Here is a 12,817-nt window from a genome sequence, read left to right as displayed (position 1 = left end):
GCCCATAACCAATTGCTCCCTTTCCCTCCTTCATAACCTGCTCAATTACCCACCGGGCACATGTATAACACTTTTTATAAAATATAATTTGAAGGTGAGATTTGTATGCAAACTTTAAAAGTTACTCCAAAATATAGATCTCTATTGTTTCATCTGTGAAGGTCTTCTAATAATTTAGGTTATTTAGGTATTGAGGAAAAATATGAGGGACCACCATTGCTAACGGATTCTTCTACCAAACACAGGTTACCTGGCTGTCATGCTGATCCTGTGGCTTCAATGCTTTCTCAGTCAGATCACCTTTTACTTCACTTTGAAGTTATTTGATGCAAGGTAATTCCATTGGTAGATAAAAAAGATACTTCACTCTGAGGATCCAGCAGCATTTAAAGTTGAGTTTGTAATTTGTGTGCTTGAACCCCATTTCTATCTGTTGAAATGATCAGCAAATCCCCTAAAAAGCTGCCACTTATTGATTTGCAACATTAAAATTCCATGGTATGGGTCGATTGCTTTAAGCTGAAATCTAGGCATATATTTTTTTTTTATTCCAACTTCACTCAACAAGCTGCAAAGTATCATCATTATTAAAAAAAAAAAAAAAAAAGGAACCCTGTTTTCTTACATCCACTGTCACCTGAAAAGTGGCATTGTATATCTCCTCTTCTCAGCAATGCACATGTAGAGGACAGATATTTAAAGGAGTTGTAAAGTCCCATGGTTTTTCACCTTAACCTCCCCGGCGGTATTTCCGAGTCTGGCTCGGGGTGGAATTCCAGTACCATTAGTGGCATCCCTGAGCTAGACTCGGGATCGCATCGCAATATCCAGGCATGGTTACTTACCTTGTCCCTGGATCCTGCGATGTCTCCCTGCCATGTGAGCGCAGGGTTTCCTCCTCCGCTTCACAGTGCTCGAGTGCCACCGAGCTACGTTCCCTGCGACTTTACAACTTACGGGTGGCGGAGACCGGCGCCAAATTCAAAAAAGTAAAAACCCAATACACATACAGTATACTGTAATCTTACAGATTACAGTACTGTATAAAATAATTACACACCCCCGTTGTCCCTAGTGGTATGCCCAGTGCCCCGCATGCTCTTTTATATTATAAAAACTGTTCTTTCTGCCTGGAAACTGGAGATTGTCCATAGCAACTAAAAAATGTCCCTTTATGTCAAAAGTGGTTTTAGACCAGCTAGAAAACAGCGATAATAAATTAGAATCACTTGCAGAATTGAGCTATAGCGATTTGTGGGAAAATTTGTCATCAAACACTAAAAGTAATGACAGCAAATTTCAGTGTTTTTGATTTGATTACATTATTGAATAATTTTTATTATTATAATATTATTATTTGTTATAATTATTTATAGTTATTTATTATATTATAATTTATGATTTCGTGTTTCAAACTTTTTCATACCCGGGATGTCTACTAGACTCTGGTTTGGACAGATTTAAGTGAGTTATTCCTAAGAATTGAAGGCCTACAATATAAAACGCCAAATTTCCATGCAAAATAATGGTACCGCTTTCAGCACCTAAAATCTGAAATAATCATACCGCCAGGAAGGTTAATGCATTCTATGCATTAAGGTGAAAAACTTTCTATGCTGCAGCTGGCCCCCAAGAACTCCCTTTTTTCTTACCTGAACCTGATCATTCCAGCGATGAGCACGAGCCCAGCAGTCGCAGCCACTGTATCGGTCCTCAATGGATAGATTGATAATTGTCAATCAAATCCAGTGACACGGGAGTCACGGGGTGGGGCTGAGTCCTGCTGTCTGTGTCAAAAGAGGCATCAGCAGGACTAGGGAGAGCACCCACACGGTTTCCCCCATGGAAAGCGATGAGGAGGAGCCAGGAGCACCAGCAGGGGCACCCCAAAAAAGGAGGATCAGGGCTGCTCTGTGCAAAACCCTTGCACAGAGCAGGACAAAAAGTTTTTCCCCCTGAAATGGGACTTTAATTGGCCAGACACTGATGTATGTAAAAACATGCACCAAAAACAAGGTGTGCATGTGTATGGCAAATGAACAACATATACAGTACAAAACAGTACATATAAAACAATGACATCAAGACTCTCCTAAAATAGTTGTTCCCTAGTACCCGAAGCGTTTCTGGTGTTTAGCTGTCACCAGGGGTCACAGATAGGGAGCAATGTGGTCATGGTTCTTTTTAGCTCTATAACAATGATAAAAAGATACATCATGGAAAACTGTAAACATAGTATAGGGTAAACATGCAAAGCCTCAAAGTCAACGGTTTGGTTTCACATAACAGACATGCTACATACCAATTCGAGTGGTCTCATATGAAAAATCTCGTAAATTCAAAATATGGAAATGGAGGTACATCTGAGTGTCAATCCGACACTAACTAGAAAGGATCGAAATCAAATCCTGTAGCTGAAATAATGAGCAGCGGTGTCCAGACCCCAATGGTGCAGTATGGGACTAGTAAGGAGAAACAAATAACAGGAAAATAAAAAATCGATGTCTGACCGTCTTGGACAGGTAACAAGAATACATATAGAAACAGAGCGGAAAAAAGGGAAAACAAAATAGGAGAAGGGTATGCACAGAGCAGGTAAGTACAACATGTTTGTAATTTTAAAGAAAAGAAGAAACGGACCTGTTTCCACCGGACCCACTATCTTGCAGTAGGGGCAATTGTAAATGAAAAATGGCGAACACAAGAGGCAAAAGGCGAGGAACCCGTTATATGTTCTCTAGACCCTTCCGCAAGCATGGTACGGTGCTACTGTCAACCTATATGCGCATCTACAAGAAGGGTGATATTATGGATATCAAGGGTACAGGCACAATCCAAAAAGATATGCCACACAAGTGCTACCATGGCAAGACTGGCCAGATCTACAATGTCACATAGCATGCTGTTGGAATAATTGTCAACAAACAAGTCAAAAGAAAGATTCTTGCCAAGAGAATCATTGTCCGTGTAGAGCACATCCGCCACTCAAAGAGCAGAGACAGTTTTCTGCAATATGTGAAGGAAAACGACAGGAAAAAAAAGGAAGCCAAGGAGAATGGCACCTGGGTGGAGCTTAAACGTCAGCCAGCCCAACCAAGTGAAGCTCATTTTGTCCGAACATTTGGAAAGGAACCTTGAGCCAATTCCATATGAGTTTATTGCATAAAGTACTGCTATTAAAACATCCTTTTCTCAAAAAAAAGAAAAGAAAAGAAGAAACGGACATTTACAATATTTTTAAGGAAAAACTCTGCGCTCAAAAGTCTATGTAGTGACAGAAATAGCTGCCAGCACTTTTAGATCTTGATACGAAAACATAAAACAAACATGCATAAAAAAGTGCAACACTCAAAGAACAAAATACAAACAGATTAGATACAGTGCAACAAAATCACATAAATCAAGTCAATAAAAAATAAAAAAAAGTAAACAGGAATGTGTCCATCCAGAGAGAAATTAAACCTCCACAGACATGAAAAACAACAAGAAACAAAATTATAAGCTCATAAATGGGATGAAAACACACAGTTGACAATCCTATTAGGGAATTCCCAATAAACTGGTGATGAATCTTCTAAAGCAAGTTTCTTTCAAGCAAACAAAGTGACAATAATAAAACCTCCATCGCAAAAACGTGCTCTAGTAAATAGATGGACCTTACCATTGATGGCCAAACAAGCTTTGTATATACACTGCATCCGGAACGTATTCACTGTGCTTCATTTTTTCCACATTTTGTTATATTACTGCTTTATTCCAAAATGGATTAAATATTATTTTTTTCACTCAAAATTCTACAAACAATACCCCATAATGACAATGTGAAAGAAGTTTGTTTGAAATCTTTGCAAGTTTATTAAAAATAAAAAATAAAACAAATCACATGTACATAAGTATTCACAGCCTGTGTACTTATACACATGGATTTTTTTTTATTTTTTTTATAAATTTGCAAAGATTTCAAACAAACTTCTTTCATGTTGTCATTACGGGGTATTGTTTGTAGAATTTTGAGGAAAATAACCACCGTATATACTAGAGTATAAGCCTGGGCTTAAACTCGAGTCACCATTTTGTACCTGATCTCCCGGACTTTGGGGACCCGGTACCGGCTGGCTGTAGGTCAGGTAACGAAAATAGCTGAAATTCGGACGAAAATGTATTCGGACGAAAACGAATGCACATGTCTATTAAATACCACCAAAAGAAATCTCTCCTTGTGTGAAGAAAATTATAAAAATGTCACATGGTTACAGTGTAGCATGACCGCGCAATTGTCATTCAAAGTGTGACAGCACTAAAAGCTGAAAAATGGCTTGGGCAGGAAGGGGGTAAAAGTGCCCTGTAGATAAGAGGTTAATATACAAGCGTCCCGATGCTACCCCTGTGCGTCCACTTCCAGGTCTCGGCTGGTGTGATCGTGCCACTCTCTGTGTCCAAGTCCAACATGTTTCAACGCCACGGATGTCATCAGGGGGTGGCACTGGTGTAGGATGAGCTGTCTACACAAGCACTACACAAGTGCTGATTGGTCTGTATTACCAGAAAAGTCCTCACCAATTCTGGCATAACAGTGGATCCTGGGAAGTAGGGGTTAGGGTTTTCCTGTGTATGTTGGGGTTTATAGATAGTTTGAGTCTATGCCCTTAATTCTATAAAATAAGAAAAAACTTTGCTAGAACACAAATGTGAGAAAAGAGCTGCCAGCACTCCAACAAACAAAGTCAAACAAGAATAAAAATAAATAGTGCAGCACTAAATAACCATGAGTGGTAAACTGGTTAGAATTACCACAAGATGATGGATATAATCAATATAAGTATTTGTAATAGATAGTGAACCACACAACTAAATATGATAATGTTAAAGTCCATATGTGAGAAACACACAATGTGGAAAAATTTCTTCCAGGCAAAAACACTGAATTCTGAATGGCCAGTTGACTGTAGAGATCAAGGCTACATCCAACAGGAAAAAGGTGAGGTACTCTTAACATGTAAGACAGACTCCTCTGTTGTATAACAGTGGGTCAGATAGGTTTATGGTCTCAGAGACCTGGATCTAAGCGGCAAGGTCTCGCAGGTTGCCCAAGCGGTCTGAATGGCTTCTACCAGGCAGGTCCAGGAAGTTGGAGTAGAGAGATAGCGATCCTTCCGCTGGCAAATGATTGTGGGGATAAATCTGTGTGGACTCCAAAAATGACAAAAGCAAAAAAAGGCTTCAAATGGTGCAGGTCATAAAAACCAATGAACGTTTATTGAAATAGAAAATTAAAAACAAAAATTAAAAATTAAAACAAAAAAAATAATGATAAAAGTGATCACATGAGCAAAAATAAAAGCAGTATGGGGTGCAAGTATGCAAGCCCGACGCGTTTCGAATAAGAAAGTCGTCAACAGGGACATATGATATGCTTTTAGCATATGTTTATTTTAGGTCTGTAAGGCAGAGATATCATACATTTAGCATAAAGAGGTCAAGAATGGCAGCCATATATTTTTGTATATGTACAGGTCTCTTTTTAACAAAAGAATGCAAACATGCAGACTCTCCAAAGATGTCTATGATAAAGATATATGTTTATATGTATATTTATATCACATTCAAAGCTTGTTTGCCATTATTACAGTTGTTTGCACTTAGAGATAATGTTTGAGGCAGAGGATAAAGTAAATAATCCTTGTGTTCATGCAGTTGCTGAGATTTGAAGTATTGTATATTTTACAGTAATATAATTTCCTTAATAGAACTTTATAAAATGATAAGCCAGTGTTTACACTTAAAGGTTTCTTGCAAGCAACAGCAGTTTTCTTTAGCTTTGTAAGTGCTGTCTTGTACCGCTGTTTAATCATGTATATCATGTATATTAAATTCAGGGAAATGTGCTTTTCTAAGGCACACATTCTCCACACTCTATAATGTCTTCATCCTGTAATCATGGGATTTAAGGAAACTATGAGCTCAGGTTAAATCTAAAGGGTACTTACCTTATATTCCAAATCAATTTTATGTACGTACATATAACACAATTTAAAATGTGCAATAGATGATAAAGTCTTTATATTTTACTGAGTTGGGTGAAAATAATTGTCCTGAAGTAATTCTAGTAATTGAAGGATTGCAAGGTATACTGTGTCCTTGATAAATTGCTCACTTTCTCAACTTCAGTTAGGCAAATCAACTGTTTTAAAAGCTAGGAATATTTTTATATTTTCCAGGATGTTCTACACTAAAACAATGATTTCCGAACCCAGTGTTGAGAAATGTTCTGAGCTATCCCAACGACTATGTTCGTATCCATTGTCATAAATATAATTCAGATAACAGGAAATTTTGATCTAAATGTTTCTGTTTTTTTTTTTTTAAATCAAGTATTGTAGGGTTATTATTTCCCATTGGGATTATAAAAGTATTATGAATCTGAATTATTCCATCCATTGTGAAAGCCTGAGGGCTTTCACACTGGAGCGTTGCACTGGCGGAATGCTAAAAAAGTTCTGCCAGCCGCATCTTTGAGGCGCGGTAGGAGCGGTAAAAATGCCGCTCCTATAGCGCCCCTGCCCATTGAAAACAATGGGGTAGCGCCTCCAACTCACCCGCAAAACGCTGCAAAGAGGCGTTTTTGTGGACGGTTTTAACCCTTTTTTGGCTGCTAGCGGGGGTTAAAACCGCAACGCTAGGGGCCGAATATCGCGGCAAACAAAATGGTAAAACACCACAAAAATAGCGGCGTTTTACCGCCAGCACACCCAACTCTTTAGTGTGAAAGTAGCCTTATGCTGCGTACACACGACCGTTTTTCATGATGAGAAAAATAAAATGTTTTAAATTGGTCGTAAAAAACTGTCGTGTGTAGGCTCCAGAGCATTTTCACGATGAGAAAAATGGGCATTAAAAATTTAGAACCTGCTCTATTTTTTCTCGTTTTTTCACGGCGTCGTTTTTCTCGTCGTGAAAAACAGTCGTGTGTAGGCTTTAATGACAGGGAAAAAAACGTGCATGCTCAGAAGCAAGTTATGAGAAGGGAAATTTGCATAATTAGCCCAAAGGGTGGCGCCATTCGAATGGAACTTCCCCTTTATAGTGCCGTCGTACGTGTTGTACGTCACCGCGTTTTGCTCGAGCATTTTTTATCACGACCGTGTGTATGCAAGGCAGGCTTGAGAGGAATCACGTCCAGAAAAACTTTGTTTTTTTCCATGACATGAATAACGGTCGTGTGTATCGCGGCATAAGTCTTTCAGACCTTAAGAAAAGTCCAAATTGCAACTTTGCCATGTGTAAAATCACAAGCACATCCATGCACACAGGGGGGTTTATTTACTAAAGGCAAAACTACTTTTCATTACAAGTGCACTTGAAAGTGCAGTCTCTATAAATGTGAGGGGGACATGCAAGGAAAAAAAAAACAGCATTTTAGCTTGTACATGATTGGATGATAAAATCAGCAGAGCTTCCCCTCATTTTAGATCTTCCCCTCAGATCTAAAGTGACTGCACTTCCGAGTGCACTTGTAGTGGAAAGTGGATTTGCCTTCAGTAAATCAACCCCAGTGTTAAAAGTGCAAGAACTGCTATTTTCACAACATTTTTGCTATTGTCCAAAAGACCCCAGATAGTAACAAAAGACATCCAAAATTGCAACACCAGAGTAAAAAGGATAAAAAGCTGATTTTTCACAGTACACTTTTTTGTTTTTTTGTACATTTTATTGTGATATTGTAGAATATCAAATAACAATAAAAAAGCCCCAAAAAAGTGATGTCTTCTTAAAGGCATTGTGCACTTTCAAATGTTTTGTTGTCTTAACTAGGTATTAGTGCAGTGTGGTTTGTTTGCCTTACATCACTATTGATTGGCTTACATGTTTTTGCTGCAGTTTGTAGTGACATAGCTGATCAATTCCCCTATCTCCATCTATTGATCCACCTACCTTGTCTCTATTCAGTAGAGGGGTAAGCAACTCCTTGTTCTGGCTTAGACCCAGACTAAGAGGCCCAGGAATTGTGGGATATATAGGGGCAGATTCTCGTAGAATGGCGTAACTTAGGGCAGGCGTAACGTATCTCATTTACGTTACACCGCCGCAAGTTTTTCACAAAGAACTTGCCTGTAAAGTTGCGGCGGCGTAGCGTAAATCACCCGGCGCAAGCAGGTAGGGGGCGTGTAGCATTTAAATTAAGCGCGTTCCCGCGCCGAACGTACTGCGCATGCGCCGTCCGTAAAATATCCCAGGGTGCATTGCTCCAAATGACATCACAAGGATGTCATTGGTTTCGACGTGAACGTAAATTACGCCTGTCGGATCTAATGGATATCTATGCGTAACTGATTATAATGCCGCGTACACACCATCACTTTATGTGATGAAAAAAAATTACATTTTTAAAAACATCAATTTAAATGACCGTGTGTGTGGGAAAACGTCGTTTTATGCCTTGTGAAAAACGACAAAAAAAAATTGAAGCATGCTTCAATTTTATGTGTCGTTTTTCAAAACGTCGTTTTTTGTTTCACAGAAATTGACCGTGTGTAGCAAAAAACGACGTTTAAAACGACGTTTTTAAACCCGCACATGCCCAGAAGCTAGTTATGAAGCGAGCATCAATGGAAAAAAGTGGTGAACGTAACCTCGCTTTGCTAGAGCATTGTGAGTAGGCAACTTCGTCTTTGAAAAAATTGAAAATGAAGTTTCAAAAACGTAGTTTTTTACTTCACAGAAAATGTCGTTTTTTTCCATCACATAAAGTGATGGTGTGTATGCGGCATTAGAATCAGTCGCATAGATACGACGGCCCAGATTAGGACTTACGACAGCGTACATGGCGTTGCACCGTCGTAAGCCCTTTGAGAATCTGGGCCATAGTTTCTTCACAGGCAAATGCAGTTCTACTACAGGGGTCATGCATTAACCTGAGCAGTGCCATGCCATATGTCTCATTTTTTTTAAATAACAGAAATTTCTGATAAAGGAATGAAGATTTCTCTGCAATAGACTGTGCGGGCCAACAAGTGACACAATGAATCTGTATGATCAATGTACATCTTATGCAGGTGAAAAACACAAGGTGTAGGTAGGAAGATTTATAATGTCTTTAAACTGTAAACATTTTAAATTGTATGGTGGAACAAACCCATTGGTTTATTTGTCCATTACATGAAATCTCTCAGACATCTTCTTGGCATATTTAATGTTATCTTAAATTACCACAATACTGCATTACAGACATGGTACACTGTCCACAAGTAAATCTAGAGAGACACAACATACATTTTCTTATTTGTTTTAGAAATGTAAAAATGTAAATTAGTAGTATCATGTGAGCAGGTATAACATACTGCATTCGTTTTTTTCTCTGCAAAAAATGCATCTAAAATTGAGTACAGTCCGCCACCATGACTTAAAATGTTAACAATGCTGAAAGGATGATATATGACAATATCATTTTCTAAGCATATCAAGCAGTAATTATTACATTAACAGTATGCCAAATCCTGGATTAGGCTCATACCACGCTGTTTCTCCTTGATGGGAAGGTCATGCCATTCAGGTTCCTAAAGATTTTCTCACATAGTTTTCTTGTCAGCAAAAATGCCCAGGCTTGGACCTGACCCATATTTTTGGATTTTCCTGTGCAAATAAATTAATTTAGCTTGCCATATGCTTAGCCATCTTCATCATCTACTGCATATGCACTTTCCCATAACTGTTTGCCCAGATCCATTTGCTGTGATTTTGTTGAAAAAAAAAAAAAAAAAAAAAACAATAAAAGGGCTAAGAAATCTTTGTGAAAGTGAAAGGAAAATGATAAATGGTTTTTAAAATGTTTTACAAATAAATATGTGAAAAGTGTGGCGTGCATTTGTTTTCAGCTCCCTTTACTCTGATACCCCTAACTGAAATCTAGTAGATTGCCTTCAGAAGCCATTTAATTGGTAAATAGAGTCCACCTGTATTTAGTTTAACATCTTAGTGCCGACTGTACGCAAATTTGTGTTTCTGTCTTGAAGGGGTTAAACCAGGGTACTGTGTTTTAGAGCCAGCGGTTGGCTTTTTACTGATAACAACGAATGCAGCTAAAACCTGCTCGGTTGTTATACTAAAGGAGCGGGAGGGGACTTCCCCCCCGCCACCTTCTGCTGCTCATCCCAGGCCTCCCATCCCATCGGGAGACGTGATCCAAGACCTGGCGCATCCACCGGTTAGGCTAAGACTGGATTAAAGCCGGAAACAGCTTTGATCGAGTCTCCTATGTAAAAACACGGAAACAACATCACAACATCAAATCCATTTTACTTGGCTGCCAGTGACTCTGATTTAAAAAAAAGACATGTATTCAGAATCGCCGTTTTTGGCAATCTGAATACTTTTAAGTGCAAAGGAGGGATTTGGGGTCTTTTAGACCCCCTGATCCCTCCATAAAGAATACCTGTCACCGCCTATTACTGTCACAAGGGATGTTTGTATTTATTTTTTAAAGGGACAATGTAAAAAATAAGCAAAGAAAACGCATACATAAGTCGCGCACGCATATGAAAACAGTGTTTAAATCACACATGTGAGGTATTGCTGCGATCATCAGAGTGAGAGCAATAATTCTAGCAAAAAACCTTCTCTGTAACTCTAATCTGGTAACCGTTTTTTAAAGTGTTGCCTATGGAGATTTTAGGTACCATAGTTTGTCGCCATTCCATGAGTGAGCACAATTTTAAAGCATGACATGTTCAGTATCTATTTACTCAATATAATATGCTCTTTCACATTTTACAAACAAATTGGGCTAACCTTACTGTTTCATTTTTTTCTTAATTCATGAAAGTGTATTTTTCCCCAAAAAATTGTGTTTGAAAGGCTGCGCAAATACAGTGTAACATAAAATATTGCAACGATCACCATTTTATTCACTAGGGTCTCTGCTAAATAAATATATAATATATATATATATATATATATATATATATATATATATATATATATATATATATACAGTTATGGCCGAATTTTTGGCACCCCAGAAATTTTTCCAGAAAATCTCACAGAGAAGTATTGCAGTAACACATGTTTTGCTATACACATGTTTATTCCCTTTGTGTGTATTGGAACAAAACAAAAAAAAGGAGGAAAAAAGCAAATTGGACATAATGTCACACAAAACTCCAAAAATGGCACCCTTTCAAAATTGTGTATAAATAAGATTGTTTCAAGCATGTGATGATCCTTTAAACTCACCTGGGGCAAGTAACAGGTGTCGGCAATATAAAAATCACACCTGAAAGCAGATAAAAAGGAGAGAAGTTCACTTAGTCTTTGCATTGTGTGTCTGTGTGTGCCACACTAAGCACGGACAACAGAAAGAGGAGAAGAGAACTGTCTGAGGACTTGAGAACCAAAATTGTGGAAAAAAAATCTCAAGGTTACAAGTCCATCTCCAGAGATCTAGATTTGCCTTTGTCCACAGTGCGCAACATTATCAAGAAGTTTGCAACCCACCGCACTCTAGCTAATCTCTCTGGGCGTGGACGGAGGAGAAGAATTGATGAAAGGTTGCAACGCAGGATAGTCCGGATGGTGGATAAGCAGCCCCAAACAAGTTCCAAATAAATTCAAGCTGCCCTGCAGGCTCAGGGAGCATCAGTGTCGGCGCAAACTATCCGTTGACATTTAAATGAAATAAAATGCTATGGCAGGAGACCCAGGAGAACACCACTGCTGACACAGAGACATAAAAAAGCAAGACTACAGTTTGCCAAAATGTACTTGAGTAAGCCAAAATCCTTCTGGGAAAACGTCTTGTGGACAGATGAGACCAAGATAGAGCATTTTGTTAAAGCACATCATTCTACTGTTTACCAAAAACAGAATGAGGCCTACAAAGTAAAGAACACAGTAGCTACAGTGAAATATGGTGGAGGCTCAATGATGTTTTGTGGTTGTTTTGCTGCCTCTGGCACTGGGTGCCTTAAATGTGTGCAAGGCATCATGAAATCTGAGGATTACCAAAGGATTTTGGGTCACACTGTAGAGCCCAGTGTCAGAAAGCTGGGGTTGCGTCTGAGATCCTGGGTCTTCCAGCAGGACAATGGCCCCAAACATACGTCAAAAAGCACCAAGAAATGAATGGCAACAAAGCGCTGGAGAGTTCTAAAGTGGCCAGCAATGAGTCCAGATCTAAATCCCATTGAACACCTGTGGAGAGATCTTTAAATTGTTGTTGGGAAAATGCGCTCTTCTAATAAGAGAGACCTGGAGCAGTTTGCAAAGGAAGAGTGGTCCAAAATTCCGGGTGAGAGGTGTAACAAGCTTATTGATGGCTATAAGAAGCGACTGATTTCAGTTATTTTTTCCAAAGGGTGTGCAACCAAATATTAAGTTAAGGGTGTCAAGAATTTTTACCAGACATTTTTTGGAGTTTTGTGTGACATTATGTCCAATTTGCTTTTTTCCTCCCTTTTTTTGTTTTGTTCCAATACACACAAAGGGAATAAACATGTGTATAGCAAAACATGTGTTACTGTAATACTTTTCTGTGAGAAATACTTGATTTTCTGGAAAAATGTCTGGGGTGCCAACAATTTTGGCCATGACTGTATATATATATATATATATATATATATATATATATATATATATATATTATATATATATATATATTGTTTGGGGGTTCTAAGTAGTTTTCTAGAAGAAAATACAGATTTTACCTTGTAAGCAACACATGTCAGAAATAGGCTTAGGCATGAAAGGGTTATCTCAGTATAAATACAGCTGTTCAATGAAACCCTCAGAGGTTTATTAGAGAACCTTAGTGATCAAACAGCCT

The 12,817-nt window shown here is 38.5% G+C and overlaps 1 pseudogene; it reads left to right on the top strand.

Annotated features, from left to right (window-relative positions):
- Positions 1-2,691: 2,691 nt before the first annotated feature.
- Positions 2,692-3,202, top strand: LOC120928685 (annotated as a pseudogene).
- The last annotated feature ends 9,615 nt before the right edge of the window (positions 3,203-12,817 follow it).

The sequence above is a fragment of the Rana temporaria genome, chromosome 2, assembly GCF_905171775.1.
Source record: "Rana temporaria chromosome 2, aRanTem1.1, whole genome shotgun sequence".
In the NCBI taxonomy this organism is placed as follows: domain Eukaryota; kingdom Metazoa; phylum Chordata; class Amphibia; order Anura; family Ranidae; genus Rana; species Rana temporaria.
Note: the sequence above shows the minus strand (reverse complement) of the source record. Positions and strands in the feature narration are given on the sequence as shown.